Source organism: Equus caballus, chromosome 28, assembly GCF_041296265.1.
Source record: "Equus caballus isolate H_3958 breed thoroughbred chromosome 28, TB-T2T, whole genome shotgun sequence".
In the NCBI taxonomy this organism is placed as follows: Eukaryota; Metazoa; Chordata; class Mammalia; order Perissodactyla; family Equidae; genus Equus; species Equus caballus.
The window spans coordinates 49309260-49328063 of NC_091711.1; the positions used below are offsets into that span (position 1 = coordinate 49309260).

Here is an 18804-nt window from a genome sequence, read left to right on the forward strand (position 1 = left end):
GGTGATGTCTGCCACAGAAGAGAATGGAGGAAGGGAAGCATTAGAGTGTGGATGCTCCATCTTGATCTAGGCCAGCTCCAGACTTTCTCTAGGGGTGGTGGATAATGCAGAGGGAGCAGGAAGGGGAGGCGTAGTTGGGAGGCTGCTGGGGAGAGGCTCCTCCAAATTCTCAAGCCAGTGGCCTCGTAACCTCTCTAGATCTCTGTCCAGGAAGAACTAGCCTTGTGCGCCAGGAGCCTGAGACCACAGTTCTGAGCACACAGCATCTGCCTGAAACAAGTCAGTGTGGCTCCTCTCCCAGCTTCCAGAAGGCTGACGGTCTCCCTTGTGTTCTAACACAATCTACGTGCAAACCGCCTTTTCCAAGACCCCAGGCCTTGAGTGGGGTGAGGACTTACAGTCAGGATGCTGGATGTTGCGTTAATTGCAGATGTTTATAGAAAGAATGAGTAATTTCCTTAAGAGGACCCCAACCAACTGAGACTACGGGCGATGCTATTTATGGCTGGTCCTTTAAGCAGTGGGAACGATCAATTCTGGTGGTGATTTTCTCTGTCCACGTGGCTTCTTATTCATGCTGTAGCCATGCCGGGTTTGTGTATTTGGCAGTGCCCTCCTTTCTGCTCCATGCAGCACTATTGGAGTCTGCTGCTAGCCGGGGAGGTGACGCAGCAGGAATATTTTATTGGGGAGCGTGCGTGGGTAAGGAAAATGAGACTCTTGCAGGCTCTGACAAAGTGGACTGGATCTCGCATGAAAGGGGTGACACGCGGCACCATTGTTCTGCTCTTTGACAAATAAAAGAGATATTGTGAGGCTGGATGCTTTATTAGAACACAGAGAAGGAAATTATCTCCTTTCCATCTGTCATGGGCTGGTGATGGAGTGCCTCTCCAGTCTCCTCGGCGAAGGCCTGCGATGAGTCTGATTTTACCGGGGTTCTCTGGCAAGCACGCGGCAAGAACAAATGAGAATAGAAGAGACAAAAAACGGGGGCAGGTGGGAAATTTACCTGCAGGTCGCACATCACAGCAAAAGAGGAAACACAGCCCCACTGTAGCTCCTGGCGTGTGCCTCTGGGTTGGGGGTCTTTTTAGATGTTGTGTGTGGGAAACTGTAGACACGGTGCCAAATTGAACAGATTTAGAGCTGGTGAGGATGGAGAAAGTGGGTCTAGACTGAAGAGTTCTTCTGCAGGCTCACGAGCACTCATGCTCCTCACGATGCTGTAACAACTAAACAAAAGTGTGTCCACATTTGTTCAAGGCAGCGTTATTCACAACAGCCAAACAGCGGGAACAATCCAGATGTCCATTAAGTGATGATGGAAAAGTAAAACATGGTCCATTCACACAATGGAAACTTCCTCAGCCGTAAAAAAGAATGAAGCACTGACACATGCTGAAACACGGATGAACTTTGACAACATTATGCTCGGTGAAATGAGCCAGACAGAAAAGTCCACATATTGTGTGGTTCCCTTGATAGGCAAGGTCCAGAGGAGGCAAATCCACAGAAATATAAAGTAGACTAGTGGCATCCATCCACCCAACCACCCATACATCCCCCCATCCACCCATCCATCCATCCATCCACACATCCATCCATCCATCCATCTACCCACCCACTCATCTACCTAGACAGAAATTAGACTAGGGGCTAGGCAAGGGGAATGGAGAATGACTGCTAATGGGTATGGGGATTCTTTTGGGGGTGATGAAATGTTGCGGAACTGGATAGTGGTGATGGTTATATAACATCGTGAAAGTACTAAATGTCACTAATTGTACTTGTTGTGTGCATTTTACCTCAATGAAAAATGATAACTAATAAATGTATATCATTTGTTGAGTGCATATATGCCAGGCACCGTGCTACATGCTTTATGTCGTCTCCCTTACTCTTTATGTCCCCACGGCAAGATCAGAATTCCTATCCTGTCTCATAAAAGAAGATACTGAGAGGTTAAGCAGTCTCCTAGAAAGAAATGGACCCCAGCTTTCAGCCCAGTTCTGTCCTAATGCCCAAATCCACACTGGACCCACTAGCTGATATCTTTTAGTCCTAACAACAGAAAAGCTCATGGTCAACTAATTTTGGAAACCCCCCATTACACAAGTTGACCTGGTTGACATAGGACATTTTAGAACCTTAGAAACACTAAGCATTTTGAATCTCCAAGCGTAGGACCTAAGGTGCCGTTTTCCCAAATATGTTTGGACAAAGATGTGTTTGGTTTTGTTTTCCTTTTCCACCTGTTACTATGTGAGGAGAGTTTGGCAAACACTGGTCTCAGCCCCTTTTGCTCATTTGCACCATGGTAGGGGAGCACAGATGTCTATTTCAGGGAGAAAGCTAGTGAAAAGTATCAGGCTCTGAACCACAGGGCTGGATGTGGAGAACACAGAGACAAAGCAAGCCCAGGTGGCCACATCAAGTTACCCAAGGCCAAAAAGCTGAGCAAGAAATGCAGTGAAGGAGGCAGATCTTGGCAGGTAAATTGCCTCATTGGATGGTACCTTGGAGGCTGTCTAGTCCAACAACACCCACCCATCCATCCATTCATCCACCTACCCATCCATCCAACCATCCATCCATCCACCCATCCACCCATCCACTCATCCATCCACACATGCATCTATTCATCCATCCATCTGTTCTTTTAGAACTTATTTTTTGACAGCCTCCAATGCATGCAACACAGTTAAAGTGACTGGAGTTTCACTAGAGAAAAAGAAATTCTTGCCCTTTACAAGGAAAGACGCACAAAACTAGATAAACAGGCACATGTATAATATGTGGGAGGTGTCAAGGACTGTGAAGAAAAATAAGCAGTGGCAGGAACCAGAGAGTGGCAGGGCAACTGCCCCTCATGTTCAGCCATTCCCACCAGAATTAACAATGGGAACTCCTCTTGATCAAAAAGCTTCCTTATTGGAGCCAAGATTGGTCCCACTCAAGCTGTTGCCCTTTGGTGCCAGCTCTGCTCCAGGCCGCAGAGGAGAGCTGTGCTCCTCTGTCCTGAGGCAGGTGCCCAGCAGTCTGAGCGGTCCTCAGTAAGCCTCCTCCGGCCACGTTAGTCTTCAGATTCACGGTTCTTTGTCTCCTCTTTGCCTGGACTGTGCGCCCTCACCCGGTGTTCAATCTGTGTTCACTGATGCCTCCTGCAGTCAGATCCTGTGCGATGTGCTCACCGCACAAAGGTGAGTGAGACCAAGCCCTGGGTTTTGAGTCATTCACAGTCTCAGGGAGCAGGAGAAATAGTTACAACATGATGTGCAGTGGAGGTTCGTAGACATGCTCTACCCAAGACTCCCTCATTCCTGCAGCCTCCAACTGGCCTCCCTACTTCAGGTTGGGCCCTCCCTAACCATCCTGTCCAGGGCAGGGTCCAGGAGGGTCTTTCTAGAACATGTGCCAAGAGACAAGAGCATGTTAATGGGGGAGGGGAGCAAGTAAATTATGATGACTCCACTTGATGGGCTATTACGCAGCACTTAAAATCATTGTGGGAAGCTCTGAGTAATAAAACAAAAAGTGCTCTTCATATAACATTGAGTACAAACGCAAATTGCCAAATTGCGTGTGTATGATAGCACACCTGTGTGAAGTCTACAGCTGCTAGTAGAAGGAATCAAGGCATCTTGTTGGACTGGATGCCAACAAGTGAGGACAAGGCCAGAGTGGAGGGAGGCGTGCCCAATGCCGCCCAGATCAGAGGCCTGGAGTAGCCACACACCATTAGCATCTTGAAGATGCTAAGGAAACCCAGGGTGCAGATTGACCTGGAGAGCTGGGGAAGAACTCAGGATCTCCCCAAAGGAGACCTGATTGTGCAAAGCACACTGGGAACGGGGGGAGGGTGTTTAGTTATGCACCTGGCCGCCGTCTGCAAACTCACCTGGTAATCTCTAGAGCTGGTCTGGACATTCGTGAGGCTCAGCTCTGTCATTTGAGTGAGGAGGCTGTGATAAGAGGGTGCAAATGCATTAGAGGGCCTCCAGCTGCCCAGCCCTCAGCATCTTCCCGATGCTCAGGTCCTCTTTCAGGTGAAGAGCCTGGTCCTGCCAGGGTCGTGTCCACTGAGACAGGCTGGGCACTCAGCAGGCCGGCCGTGGAGCGTAAAAGCCTCCATACACCAAAATGCTGCCACTGCCCAGGGGCCTGGGAGGCCAGATGACCCCTGTCTGACCATGAGAACTGCTCCAGTTGGGGGCCATGTGGAATACAAATGGCACGAAGCATGGGAGAATGGACAGGCTTCCAGCCCTGCCTGAGTCTCAGCCAAGCAGAAGAGTCCGTGTGCCTGAGGGCCTTTTCCACGCACAGTGTGGGCTGGGGGTCCTAGAAGCATGAGGCATGCCTCTGTCACCAAGGATCTTACAGCCTAATTAGGATGACAAGACTGACCACAGCCGGTCCTATGCCTGTGTGTCGTTGACTTCACAGGCTTCTGTGCAGTGGACCCAATGGAAGGGCAGACTGGATGGGGGCCGCTCCAGGGAGGCCTCAGAGAAATGCCCCCTGACTTGCAGTTTTGAGAAGCCTTAGGTGGCAGAGAGGTGAGGCTGTACGAGCAAACTTGCAAGGCAGAGAGGACCCACCCAGAGGATCAGGATGGAGGGTCAGCACTGGGAGGGAGATCACAGGCCCTGGGCGCTGGAGGATGCCAGGAGCGGGTGGGGGAGGCGCTGGGACAAAGACAGGGTGAGGGTTTCATTAGGGGGCAGGTTCTCAGTGTGGGAGGCTCTCCTGTGAGGAAACGAGTCAGGGATGTGCTTCCCAGGTGTGGCTGACCCTCATTTCTCCACTGAGATGTGTTCGTGCATGCACACACACACTCACATATATGTACACATGCACAAACATACATGCCCCCACACCTAGACACACATGTACTCACACACATACACTCACACATATACACACAAACATGCATGCATACACATACACAAGGGCACATGCATACAAATGCACACATACAGTGAGCTCCAGGCCAATGGAAAGCAGGGTGCCTGCCGTGTCGGTGTGGGCCATGGAAGAAGCCCTGGCCTGTGGTCAGGACACCCATGAATCCCGAACGTCTGTCCCCTCGCTGACGCCCTGCTTTCCCTGCTCCGTCAGCTGTCAGGGGAGGACCAAGCCTCTGGGAGCTGCAGCCAGGGGTGGCACAGGAGGGGCCCTGTGTAGATGTAGGGCACGAGTGCCAGTCCTGCAGCCCAGGGTCAGAACTCGAGAGCCTGCACCCGAATATCAGGCACAAATTGTTACCTGTGTGATCGGCTGCCACAGAGCGAGGGAGCTGGGCAAGAGAAAACCTATGGCATTGTGGGAACTGAAAATGGAAGTGGGATGAGGGAGCGAAAGCGAGACTCTTTAATTTGCTCTCTTTTTATAGTGAGCCCAGATCCTAGAGGAATTCTAAGGGAGCTGTCTAATATGCTGGGTGAGGGGAGGAGGGGGGAGAGGGGAGGAGAAGAGGGAGCATCTCCTCTCCTGGTTCTGGTTCTGGTTCTACCTCCCTGCCCCTGAACCGGCCCTCAGCCTCTGCGCCTGGACCCCAGCTTCCTGCTCAGCCGGGCCCCCATGCCGCCTCCAGCCGGGATCACACTCACTCAGTGTGGACTGAGTTGCACAGGCTGAGGGACCCTGTCCTCTCTCTCCTTCCACAACTGAAGGAACCGAGCCCAGAGCTGGGAGGGGCTCGCCAACCTCCCACGGCCAATGGGTATCGGAATGGAGCCTCAAATGGGGCATGAGATCATCTTGATCCACCCCCACGTCAGTCTCAGGGGAAGAGAAGGTTCTGGAACAGGCCAGAGCAATTTCATTCTTACCGCTGGAGGTTGCTGTGGACCAGGCCAGGTGGCCAGCCAGCAGCCTCGCCCCTGCCCGGAGGGCAGGGTGGGCGGACCCCCAGCTGGCTCCCTCTGAAAGCTGCAGCCCGATTCCCAGACCAGCCGGGACACTGGGCTCCTTCTCCGGGGCCTCCTGCCCGGGGCCGGCGCCCAGGGATTAGCCTGCTTGCAAAGGGCCTCACGGTCATTGGGGCTTTGGCAATTACTGAAAAGAAAGCCTGGTTATTATTCATGTCGTGTGTTGAGAAATCTCTATAAAGTTTTACAGCCGCAAATGTAAAAGGGGTTTGTATTGGCTTAACATTCTCCCCCCTTAACCCCACCCAGAATCTTGCCTCTTGTCTCCAGCCTTCTCCCAGCAGGGGCTGGGGGCTGACAGCTGCCTCTGTGCCCACAAGAGTGTGCAAATACCTGCGGAAGTGCTGCCGACCTGTGAATTCCACCTGAAGCCCCGGCTCTTGTCCTCCATGCAGTTCCAGCCACCCCAATGACAGAGGCTCTTTCCAGTGCCATTCATTTACTGGACAAGCATGTTCTGGAGGCCGAGAGTGGGTCAGATACTGCCTCAGGTGCTGAGAGCACAGAGGAGAGCCAGACAGAGGTTTATTTTCTGAAGGAAAAGAGAAAGACAATAAATAAGAAAACAAGGAAATATGCATGCAGTCAACAGTCTGGCTCTGGAGGGCGCCGTGCTGGGTTTCAAGCTCTGCTGGGCCCTCTGGAATGTGTAATAAATGCGATTGCACCCCCATTTTGTGTGGGGCCTGACGGGTGCAGAGCAAGGAGAGGTTGAGCAGGACCAGGTCAGTGAGGATGGTGACATTGCATGTGGGCTGGCGGGGAAGACAGCACTGGAGAGGGACCAGCAGGCAGAAGCCTCAGTGGACCAGGGAGCCAGGTCACAAAGGCCTGAGGGAACGCTGTCCGGGCAGAGGGCTAGCCAGGGTCCATGTCGCCGGCTGGAAGAACTTGGAGAGTTCGAGGAGAGGCAGAGAGGCCGTGGGGTTAGAACGGGGCCATCCAGTGGGCGAGCACAGAAGGGCATCTGGGGGGACCAGAAGGTCAAGCCCATCAACCAGGGGAATGGGCTTGGGCTTTGGTTTATGGATATGGGCAGCTGTTGTAGGTTTGGAGTGGGGTCAGTAGTGTTATCTGGCCTTTCCTATTGAAGATCACCTAGCTGCTGTGCAAACAGAGTAGAGGGCAGGAGGGGGCAGGCCACCTGCACAGAGGCTCTTGCAGCAGGGCCGGTTCAGGTCTGTGCCACTCTGGACCTCTGGATATGAGAGCACGGAGGTGATGAGAAGCTGAGGGAAGGGACCTGCCTGAGGCCCTCTGGGCTGCCAGCACCACATTTTACATCCCCTGGCTATGTGGATCAAAGTCACAGCACTCGGCCACTGGCTTCCTTCTCATGCCCACATGCCATCCACCTGCTGAACCAGTCTGGTTGACCTTGCAGAGCAATCCTGGGTCCTTCCAGTTCCCATCACACCCCTTGGGTCACTTACAGACACAGCCCAGACAGAACCTGCAGCCTTTTAATTAGGGCTGATGCTTGGCTCAGCTGAGGAATCACTGGGAAAGAATTAAGCCTAGAGAAAGATTCAACAACAACAATATTGTGATCAGCTTATGTGATATGCCACTTTCTACTTGTGTACGTGGCAGTCTGTCCCCATTCCTCCATCAGGCCAGGTAGAAAGGAGGGCATGTCACCTGCAAGGAAGCTGGGAACAGCTGTGAGCATCTTTCTCCTCCTGCCTAAGGGCTGAGATGAGGCACCTGCTGGGCTGTGCAATTGCATGTGGTGCTTTTAAAAACATGCTGAGAGATTTCCAGCTTCATCGCCAACATGAAAAGAGCTTGCAGGTGATCACTCCTGTCCTCACAGTAAAAAAAAATGAGCAAACTGAAAAGCAACAACTTAGCTCCATCAGAGGATGAGGTCCCACGTGAACGGCCACCCTGAAGGCTGGAGAGACAACAGAGGATGCAGAGAACCACGTCAGGTATCAGCTCACTGTGGGCAGAAGCAGCTGGAGCCAGGACCTGGTAGAATTCTTAAACACAATTGAGGACTCTGGAGGCTGAGTGTGGACTCGACGGAGGATTAAATAGTCCTGGGGGCCCAGTTTTTTGTAGATTTTACATCCAGGAGCCCCAGCTGGGTCTCAGAGTAAAGATCTAAGGATCAAAAAAAGCTCATCATAAGGGAAGGGCAGGGGACAATGACCACATACACCCAGAGGGCTCGGTTCTTAGTCACAAAGCCTTCCCTCAATGGAAGCTGCCTTACCAGAACCTTATCTGACCTCCAGCCTTCTTGTCTCACTAGGGGGAGAATAAAAAAGACTAAAAGTGCCTTAAAGGTCACAGCTTGAGAACTCAGGCCCACCAGAAACACTGAAATTTAATCATAAGACCACCGAGCACTTCCCACGAGCAGGGCTCCAACATGACAGCAAGGGTTACAAATGAAGGAGCTGCAAAACATGCACTCTGTTAAGAAGGAGTTCTTAGGTAAACATGAAGACAACAGGAATGGATCAAGCAACAAACAATGACACTGGAGCACATGGCACATTGGCCAGTGCTGACGTGGTCCAGCTCCAGCAGAGGGACACAGAACCTCACACCACGAGCCTGCTGGCCTCAGTTCCCATTACCACATATGTCGTCTCCAACTTTCAAGAAAACCATTGAAAGTCCCACCAAAAGACAAGGAAGAACACAGTCTGAAGAGACACAGCATCAGAAGAGACTCAGATGTGGCACTGGCATAGGGCTGGTCAGACCAGGAATGTAAAATATCTATGATTAATATGTGAAGGGCTCTAATGGAAAAAGGAGACAACATTCATGAAGAGAGGGTAATTTAATGAAAGAGATAGAAACTGAGAAAGAATCAAAGGGAGCTGATATAAATCAGAAACACTTTAACAGAAATGAAGAAATGCCTTTCTGGGCCATCAAAGTAGACCAGACATGGCCAAAGCATCAGTGATCTTGAAGATGCATGAATAAAAACAAACTGAAATACAAGGAGAAAAAAAGTATGAATAAAGGAACAGAATATCCAAGAACTGTGAAACAATTACAAAAGGAGTTGCCTATGTGTAACGATAATACCAGAAAGATAAAAAAGAGAGAGGCTAGAGAATATAAAATATTTGAAGTAATTATGGCTAAGAATTTTCCAAAATTAATAACAGATCCAAGCCACAGAACCAGGAAGTTCAGAGAACACCAAGCAAGATAAATACCAAAAATCTGCACATAGGCACATCATATTCAAACTGCAGGAAACCAAAGGCAAGGAAAATCTTATAAGAAACCATAGGACCAAACCTTACTCTTCAAGGAACAAGGATGAGAATTACATTAGACTTCTTATCAGAAGCCATGCAAGTAAGAAGAGACTGAGTCTAATATTTAAAGTGTTGAAAGCAAAACTGACCAAACTAGATTTCTGTATTCAGCACAATTATCTTTCAAAAGTGAAGGAGAAATACTATCTCAGAAAAACAAAAACTAAAGGAATTTGTCAAGAGTAGATGTGCCCTTAAAGAAATGGTAAAAGATATTCTTCAGAGGGAAGGAAAATTATACAGGTCAAAAACTTAGATCAGCAAAGAAGTGAAGAGCATCAGAGAAAGAATACAGGTAAAGAAAAATATTTTATTTTTCTTATTCAATTTGTTTAATAGATAACGTTGCAAGTAATAATAGCAACAATATATTGGGTGATTATACAATATGAATAAACAGAATGAACAACAGCAACGTTATCAGGAATGGGAAGGAGAATTCGGGACGCTCTGTTATAAGGAAGCTACAGCACCTGTGAAGGGACAGTGCAGTGTTGTTTGCAGGTGGACTTAGATTAGCTGTAAATGTATATTGCAAACTCTACTGAAACTACTAAACTTTTAAAAGAAACGTAATTGATATGCTAACAGACGACAGATAATGGAACAATAAAATGCTTGATTAAAATCAGAGAAGGTAGAAAAACAGAAAAAGATTTTTAAAAATGGAAACAATTGATACATGTAGTAAGTAGAAAACAGTTACAAACATGGCAGATGTTAATCCAGCTATACCAATAATCACTTTAAGTGTGAATAGTCTGATTATATGAATTAAAAGACAGATCCTGTTAGAGTGGATAAAAAGAAGAAAACAAGACCCAACTATGTATTATATATAAGATGCCCATTTTAAATATAAAGACACAGATATATTAACAGTCAAGGGATGGAGAAAGATATGTCATGCTAATACTGATCAAAAGAAAGCTTAAGTAGTTATGTTAATTTCAGACAAAGCAGACTTCAGAAAAGGAGAAAGTATCAGGAACAAAGAGAGGCGTTACATAATGAATCTCCACAGATATATAAGAATCTTCAGTGTGTATATACCTAACAACAGTGTCAAAATATGTGATCAAAGTACAAGGAGAAATGGGCAAATCCGTTAGAGTTGGAGACTTCAACCCCTCCGTCAGTAACTGATGGATCCTGCAGACACAAAATCAGTAAGGACACAGCTGACATGAACAGCACTATCAATCAGCTGGATCTAGTTGACATTTATAGAATACTTCATCCAACAATAGCAGGATATGTATTCTCCTCAAGCTCACATGGCACGTTAACCAAGATAGACAATCTGGGCCATAAAATGCACCTTAAGAAATTTAAAAAAATATAAATCATAGAAAATATTCTTGCATGCCACAATGGAATTAAACTTCAGATCAATAAGAGAAAGTTAGCCGGAAAATCTCAAAATATTGGGGGAGTAAAAAACACACTGCTAAATAACACATGGGTGTTATTTGGAAAAATCTCAAGAGAAATTTTTAAATATTTTTAATTAAATGAAAATTAAAGTATAACTTATCAAACTTGTGGGATGGATCATAAGCAGTGCTTAGAGGGAAATTTGTAGCACTGAATGCATGTATTAGAAAAGAAGAAATTTGAAAATCAATAAGCTACTATCCTAGGAAACTCTGAAAAGAAGACCAAATCAAATCTAAAGTAAGCAGGAAAAAAAGGAATAATAAAAATTAGAGCAGAAATCAATGAAATTGAAAATAGGAAATCACTAGAGAAAGTCAATGAAACTAAAAACTGGTTCTTTGAAAAGATTGCTAAAAGTGATAAGCCACTAGCCAGGCAAGGAAGAAATAAAGACAGTCACAAATTACCGATATCAGAAATGAAAGGATAATCACTACTGATCCCATGGTCATTAAAAAGATAACAAAGAAATATTATGAACAACTGTATGCCTGCCTGGTTATCAAATCTAGTTTGTCATCACGTCTATTCAACATTGTCCTGGAAGTCCCAGCTAATGTAATAAGTCAAGAAAAAGAAATAAAATTTCTACAGAGTGAGAAAGAAGAATTCAAATAATCCTTGTTTACAGATAATATGATCGTCTATGTAGAAAATCCTAAAGGAATGCACACACACACAAACAAGCATGGATGACTTCTTGGAATTAACAAGCAACAAAGCAAGGTTTCAAAATACAAGATTAGGGGCTGGCTCCATGGCGGAGTGGTTAAGTTCGTGTGCTCTGCTGAGGCGGCCCAGGGTTCGGATCCTGGGCGTGGACATGGCACCGCTCGTCAGGCCACGTTGAGGCGGCGTCCCACATCCCACAACTAGAAGGACCTGCAACTAAGTTGTACAACCATGTACAGGGGGTTTGGGAAGATAAAGCAGAAAACAAAAAAAAAGATTGGCAACAGTTGTTAGCTCAGGTGCCAATCTTTAAAAATATATATATATATAAGATTAGTATATAAAAGTAAATTTCTATCCTATATATGAGCAATGAATCATTGGAATTTGAAATTTAAAACATGTATAACTTACATTAGCACCAAAAAAATGAAATATTATGTATAAATCTGATAAAATCTGTATATGATTTATATGAGGAAAACAAAACTAATGAAAGAAATCAAAGAAGATCAAAATAAATAAAGAGATGGTCCATCTTCATGGATAGGACTCAATATTGTTAAGATGTCAATTCTTCTCAACTTGACCTATAGAGCCAGTGCAATCCCAATCAAAATTCTAACATGTTATCTTGTGGATATGGACAAACTGACTCTAAATTTATACAGAAAAGCAAAGATCCAGAATAGTCAACCCAATACTGAAGAAGAACAAAATTGCAGTACCGACGCTACCTGACTTCAAGGCACACTGTGAAGCTACAGCAATCAAGAGAGCATGGCATTACAGAAGGAATAGACAAATAGATCAATTGGGCGGAACAGAGAGCCCAGAAATAGGCGCACATAAATACAGGCCACTGATCTTTGACAAACGAGCAAAGGCAATTCAGTGGAGAATTAATAGTCTTTTCAACAAATAGTGTTGAGCAAAAATACCAAATGTAGATACTGACCTTATTTCACTCACAGAAAAACTAACTCAAAACGGATCATAGACCTAAAACTAAAACTTCCAGAAGCTAGCATAGGGGAAAATTTAAGTGAGCTGTGGTTTGTAAATGACATTTTAGATATAACTCCAAAAGCATGATCCATGAAAGAATTGATATTAGATTTCACTGAAATTAAAATCTCCTATTCTGCAAAAGATATTGTTAAAAGAATGAAAAGGCAAGCACAGACTGAGAGACGATTATTGAAAAACACATATCTGATGAAGAACTTGTATCTAAATTATACGAAGAAATTGTTGCACTCAATTTCTCAAAATTATTAAAACTCAATAATAAGGAAAAAAACAACCCAATTTTTTAATATGGACAAAAGATCTGAACAGAAATCTCACCAAATAACATATACAGATGGCAAATAAAAAGATTTTCAACATCCTTTGTCATTATAGAATTACAAATTTAAACAACAATGAAATACCAATACATACCTATTAAAATGGCCGAAATCCAGAACACTGACAACGCCGAATGCTGGCAAGGATGTGGAGCAGCAGGAAGTCTCATTCATTGCTGGTCGGAATACAAATGGTGCAGTCACTTTGGAAGAGAGTTGGCAGTTTCTTACAAAGCTAAACATGCTCTTACCATATCATCCAGCAAATGTGCTCCTTGGTATTTACCCTTGACTTGAAAAACAGTTACAACAACTTCACATAACTGTTCATAGTACTTCTATCCGCAATTGCCAATTGCCAAAAACTGGAAGCTAATAAGATGCCCTTCAATAGGTAAATGGATAAACAAACTGTGATACAGCCATACATCGGAATATTATTCAGCAATTTTTTAAAAAATGAGCTATCAAGGTATGAAAAGACATTGAAGAACCCTAAACGTACATTGCTACTTGAAGAAGCCACTCTGAAAAGGCTGCATACTGTATGATTTCAGTTATGTGGCATTCTGGGAAAGACAAAACTATGGAGACAGCAAAAGTTTAGTGATGGCCAGAAGGTGAAGGGTAGAGCGAGCGGTGAAGAGGTGGCACACAGGTGGTTTACAAGTGGTGGGACAGTCTCCTTCTGAATGAGACCGTGATGGCGGGCACAAGACATTATGCATTTGTTAAAACCCAGAGAAATTTAAAACACAAAGAGTGAGCCGCAATGTAAATTATGGACATGACTTAATAACAACATATCAATATTGATTCATTAACTATAGCGAGTACCACACTAACGCGAGATGTTAATAATAGAGGAGAGTGTGTGAGGATGAAAGCGTATGGGAACCCCATGTGCTATCTGCTCAGTTTTTCTATAAATCTAAAACTGTGTTAAAAATTTTCTGTTAATTAAAAATACGTATGTTGAGAAATTGTGTCAAGTTTACAAAGATGAAACAATTAAACAGATATAGGCACTGCCTCTAATGACTCACTGTCTGTTGGAAGAAACAGCAATGTAAGCCAGCAATTATGGAGACTGTGGACAGATGCAAAACAGAAAGTGTAGGGGATGGGCCACCAAGGATAAGACAACCAGCTCTGTGGGGGAAAGGAGGTCAGGGAAAGTCTTCTGTAAACTGTACTGTTATAAAAGTACAAACCAGTTATTACTGTGGCAGCTGTTATTTTTTTCATAGCATTTCATTTACTTTCTCAAGAAAACAACACTGAGGAAATTTGTAGCCAGCAGACCTGCTCTGCAAGAAAGGCTAAAAAATATTTTCAAGGAAAAGGAAAATGATATAGGTCATAAACTTGGATATACACAAAGAAAGGAAGAGTATCAGAGGAGGAGCAAATGAGGGTAAAAGTCTGTTTTCTATTCTTAATTTATCTAAAAGATAACCATTTGATCAAATACTAACAATGCATTGGGTGATTACAGCATATGGATAATTAAAATGAATGACAGCAATACCATAAGTGATGGGAAGGAGGAATTGGAAATATAACCACACTGCATGTAAACCAGTACAGTATTATTGAAGGCAGTCATCAAATATTTAGCTATTATTGAAAACTCTCTGACAACCTCTAAAAAGAGTGTAATTGAGGGGCTGGCCCTGTGGCTAAGTGGTTAGGTTCATGCGCTCCACTTTGGCAACCCAGGGTTTTGTGGGTTCAGATCCCAGGCATGGACATGACACCATTCATCAGGCCATGCTGAGGGGCGTCCCACATAGCACAACCTAAGGCACTCACAACTAGAATGCACAACTATGTACTCGGGGGCTTTGGGAGAAGGATTGAAAGAAAGGAAAAAGAAGATCGACAACAGTTGTTAGCTCAGGTGCCAATCTTAAAAAAAAAAAGGAGTGTATTTGATATGCTAAGAGAGGAGATGAAATTCAATCATATAAAATGCTCCCTTAAAACCAGAAAAGGCAGAATAAGAAGAGGAAAGAAAAAGAACAAATGCAACAAGTAGAAATTAGTTACAAGCATGGTAGATCTTAATCCAACTACATCAATAATCACTTTAAATGAGAATGGTCTAAATACACCAATTTAAAGATAGAGATTGTGGTAGTGGGTTGAAGAAAAAGATCCAAAGATATGTTGTCTATAAGAAATTCATATTAAATATAAAGACACAGAGAGATTATAAGTAAAGAGATGGAGAAAGATATATCAAAATAACACTAATGAAAAGAAAGCTGGAGTAACTATATAATTTCAGACAGAGGCAACTTCAGAACAAGGAAATTGTCGCAAAGAGGGGTATTACATAATAATAAAGAGGTCAATTATCCATAAATACCTAACAATCGTGAACACGTATGCACCTAACAACAGAGCATCAAAACACACAAGGCAAAATCTCCTAGAACTACGAGGAGAAATAGGCAAAACCTCTATGATAGTTGGAGTTCCCCGCTCTTCTGCTGACGGTAGATAGATCTGGCGTATCAGGCAGGATACAGACAAACTGAGCAGCTTACTGATCAACTTGATTTAATCGCCCTTTACAGAATACGTCATCCAACAGTCTTCTAATACACTTCTTCCCAAGTTTTCATAGGACCTTCATCAAGATAGACCACATTCTGGCCATAAAACACACCTGAACAAATTTGAGAAAATAGAAACCAGAGCATGTTCTCACACCACAATAAATTTAAACCAGAAATAAAGAGCGCAAAAATAGCGGGAAGATACCAAATTATTTGCAGATTAAACAACACACTTGTAAATGATACATGGATCAAAGAAGAAGTTTGAGAGAAGTTTGAGAGAAGTTAAAGTGAACTAAAAGAAAACAAAAATACAAGAGGTCAAAAGGCTTCTCTCTGTCCAGATCACCAAAAACAAGGAAAGTCTGAAAAACCATCACAGCCAGGAGGAGACTAAGGGGACATGACAGCTAAATGTAATGGGATCCCAGAACAAAAAAAGAACATCGGTTAACAACTAAGAAAGTCTAAATAAAACTGTGGGTTTCAGATAACAATACTGTATTAACATTGGTCCATTAATAGAAATAAATGTAGTGCATTAATGTAAGATGTTAATATGGGAAATGAGATGCCAGATATACAGGAACTCTGTACATTTGCAATTTTCCTGTAAACCAAAAACTGTTCTAAAATTTTTTTAATTTATTTAATAAAAACATATCATCAAAATTTGTGGGATGCAGTGAAAGCAGCTCTTAGAGGGAAATTTATAGCATTTAATGCATATATTAGAAAAGAAGAAAAATGTAAAGTCAATAATCTATTCTTCAGTCTTAGGAAACAAGAAGAGCAGTTGAAGCCTAAAGCAAGCAGAAAAAATAAGTAATAAAAGTTAGAGCAGAAATCAGTGAAGTTGAAAACTGGAAGACAACAGAGAAAATCAATAAACCAATCACAGTTTCTTTAAAAAAGTCAATAAAATTGAAAAATTCTAGCAAGTCTAACCAAGAAAATAAGGGAGAAAGTGTAAATTACTAAGGTCATAACTGAAAGAGGGGCCACCACGCGTAAGTGCATGGACATTACAGGAAAATAAAGGAACCCTCTCAACAACTCCACACACACAAACCTGATAACTTGAACGAAATGGACCAATTCCTTGAAAGACACAGACTTCCAAAATGTCCACACGGAGAAATGGATAAAATCGAACGGCCTCTATCTATTAAGGAAACTGAATCAATAATTAATAACATTACAAAACAAAAATACCAGGCTGGACTCTATCAAACATTTAAGAAAGAAATTGTACCACTTCTTCACATCCCTGCCAGAAACCAGAAGCAGTGGAAATGCTTCCTAACCCAGTCCATGAGGTCAGCATGACCTTAATACCAAAACCAGTCAAAGACCTTGTAAGAAAGGACAACTACAGACCCATACCTCTAGTGAGCATAGACACTAAGACCCTCAACAAAATACCAGCAAACCGAATCCAACAATCTAGTCCAGGTATCAATTCTTTCCCTTTTTCAAAACTCCTCACTACCCAGTTGACTTTTGGGAGCTCTTAGTGAGATGTGGGTTTTTAAAATATATATATGTAGCTGTTTTATACGTAGCTGTTTTGCAACAGAACTCCGTGGAGGAGAGCCTGGTTGAGAAAGCTTTGCATTCTCTTTACACAATTGCATGTTTTTTAGTCTAGAAAGGGAGTTGAGATGAGTTGACTGTATTTAGATCAGAGGGAATTGGGGAGATCAGGAGGACTCCTGGGGAGGGCATGAAGTTCCCCGGGGTTTTGCAAGTCGAAAGGGGGATGTGTAGGAGGTGTTTCAGAGGAAACAGCTTGTGCCAGGGCCTGGGGTGGGACAGGACCAGCATTTAGGGAGTGAAAGAGGCAGAAAGGCTGGAGGGTAGAGGCGGAACCTTGGATGTCCAGCCTCCAGAACTGTGAGGAATACTGTCTGAGGTTTAAGCGCTCATCTATGGGATTTGTTACGGCGACCCACGCTGACCGACACAGAGGAGAAGCCAGGGAAGGAAACTGACCGGTGACAGGGGACATTAGGTTTTCAGCCACAAAGATGCCAGACAGACCCACTGGTGGTTTTGACGGGAGTGGTGATGGTAGGGATGAAGACAGACAATTAGAAGCTCTCAGATACATTTAGGAAATCTGCAAGAGGTGGGGGAAATTTGATTTGGGGGAGCAGAGAGAGAGAGGGACACGCCAAGGAAAACGCCAAGATTTGTGGCTGGAGTAACTGAAATGGAGGAGACAGGAGATGAGGGGTAGGTTTGGGGAGAGAGGATTTTGACAAGACGAGATTAAGATGGTTGTGGGATGCGGGTGAGGAGCCGTCGAGGCCTTGGGCACACGAGGGGCAGCCTTCTCCACCTCTCGGTTGAGCTGCACCTGCTGCTGAGCCAGGTCGGTCCTGTGTGAGCCCCCATCAGGCGACCGGCGCAGATGTTGGCCAGGGGACCAGATAGAGTTGTTGGGCATGAATGAGCCTGAGCTACTTAGGAGGATCCCAGGGTCCAGGCAGGAGGAACCCAAAAAGCACGTGATTGGGGTCCACACTGGGAGGGTAGACTGGCCCCATGAGGAGGCCGCTGGAGCACGGGCAAGGCACCCACGGCTCACATGGTGGACTCACACGTGGATTTTGTGTGGAAGTGACAGCCCTGCTCAGGGCAGGGAAGCATCAATGGCTGGGAGTTAGAGCAAGCACTTTCCACAGTCAGCGCCCCAGGCTGGTAACTCGCCACTCCCGGCCTATCCTAGCGGGAGGTGAGCACCCCCCCAGGGATGTCCCATCACTGACAGGCAGTAGGCAACCGTTTGGCTCCATGATGTGCAGGGCCCCCAGGCGTGGGGCCTTCTCCTCCCCTCGGGGACAAGGACACTACGTGGCCATCTTCCAGCCAGGAGCCCCTCGGAGCAGCACGACCTGCTCCCGCTTGCCAGCTTTCATGTGCAGCCCGGCTGACAGTGCGGTGGACGGCCCACCTTGGCGTGGGCTGGCTGCCATCCAGCAGATGGGCCTCCAGAGGACGGCCGGGGCCCTGTGGGAGCAGCGGCCTGGGAGGCGGGAAGGCAGGCTCCGCCCTGGGCCCAGGCAGCTGTCTGTCCTGCATGTGGCTGAGGGGGCCTGGCTCTGCGGTCACCTCAGGTGTTGGCTGGGGCTCCTGTATCTCCGCCTGGCAGCCTCTCTCCTGCTTTCAAGATGGGGTCCCCAGAAACGCCCAGGGCTCCACCAGAGCCACATGGGGGGCCTGCTGCCGCCTGCTCTGCTCAGACCAGAACCAGCGCACCCTGAGCAGCCTGATGTCAAGATCCTTCCTTCAGGGCCGGCCCCGTGGCCAGGCAGTTAAGTTCGGGCGCTCCGCTTAGGCGCCCAGGGTTTCGCTGGTTCGGATCCCGGGCTCAAACACGGCACCGCTCATCAGGCCACGCTGAGGCAGCATCCCACAGGCCACAACTAGAAGGACCCACAACTAGAATATACAACTATACTGGGGGGCTTTGGAGAGAAGATGAAGGGGAAAAAAGAAGATTGACCACAGATGCTAGCTCAGGTGCCAATCTTTTAAA

General features: G+C 45.4%; 1 long non-coding RNA gene across 1 annotated transcript; it reads right to left on the bottom strand.

Annotated features, from left to right (window-relative positions):
* Positions 1–809: 809 nt before the first annotated feature.
* On the bottom strand, positions 810–12869 carry LOC138921172 (uncharacterized). The gene is made up of 3 exons (XR_011433519.1): positions 12788–12869; positions 6270–6468; positions 810–1235 (listed from the first exon to the last, which is right to left on the bottom strand). It is a non-coding gene; the product is annotated as an uncharacterized lncRNA (long non-coding RNA).
* Positions 12870–18804: the final 5935 nt, after the last annotated feature.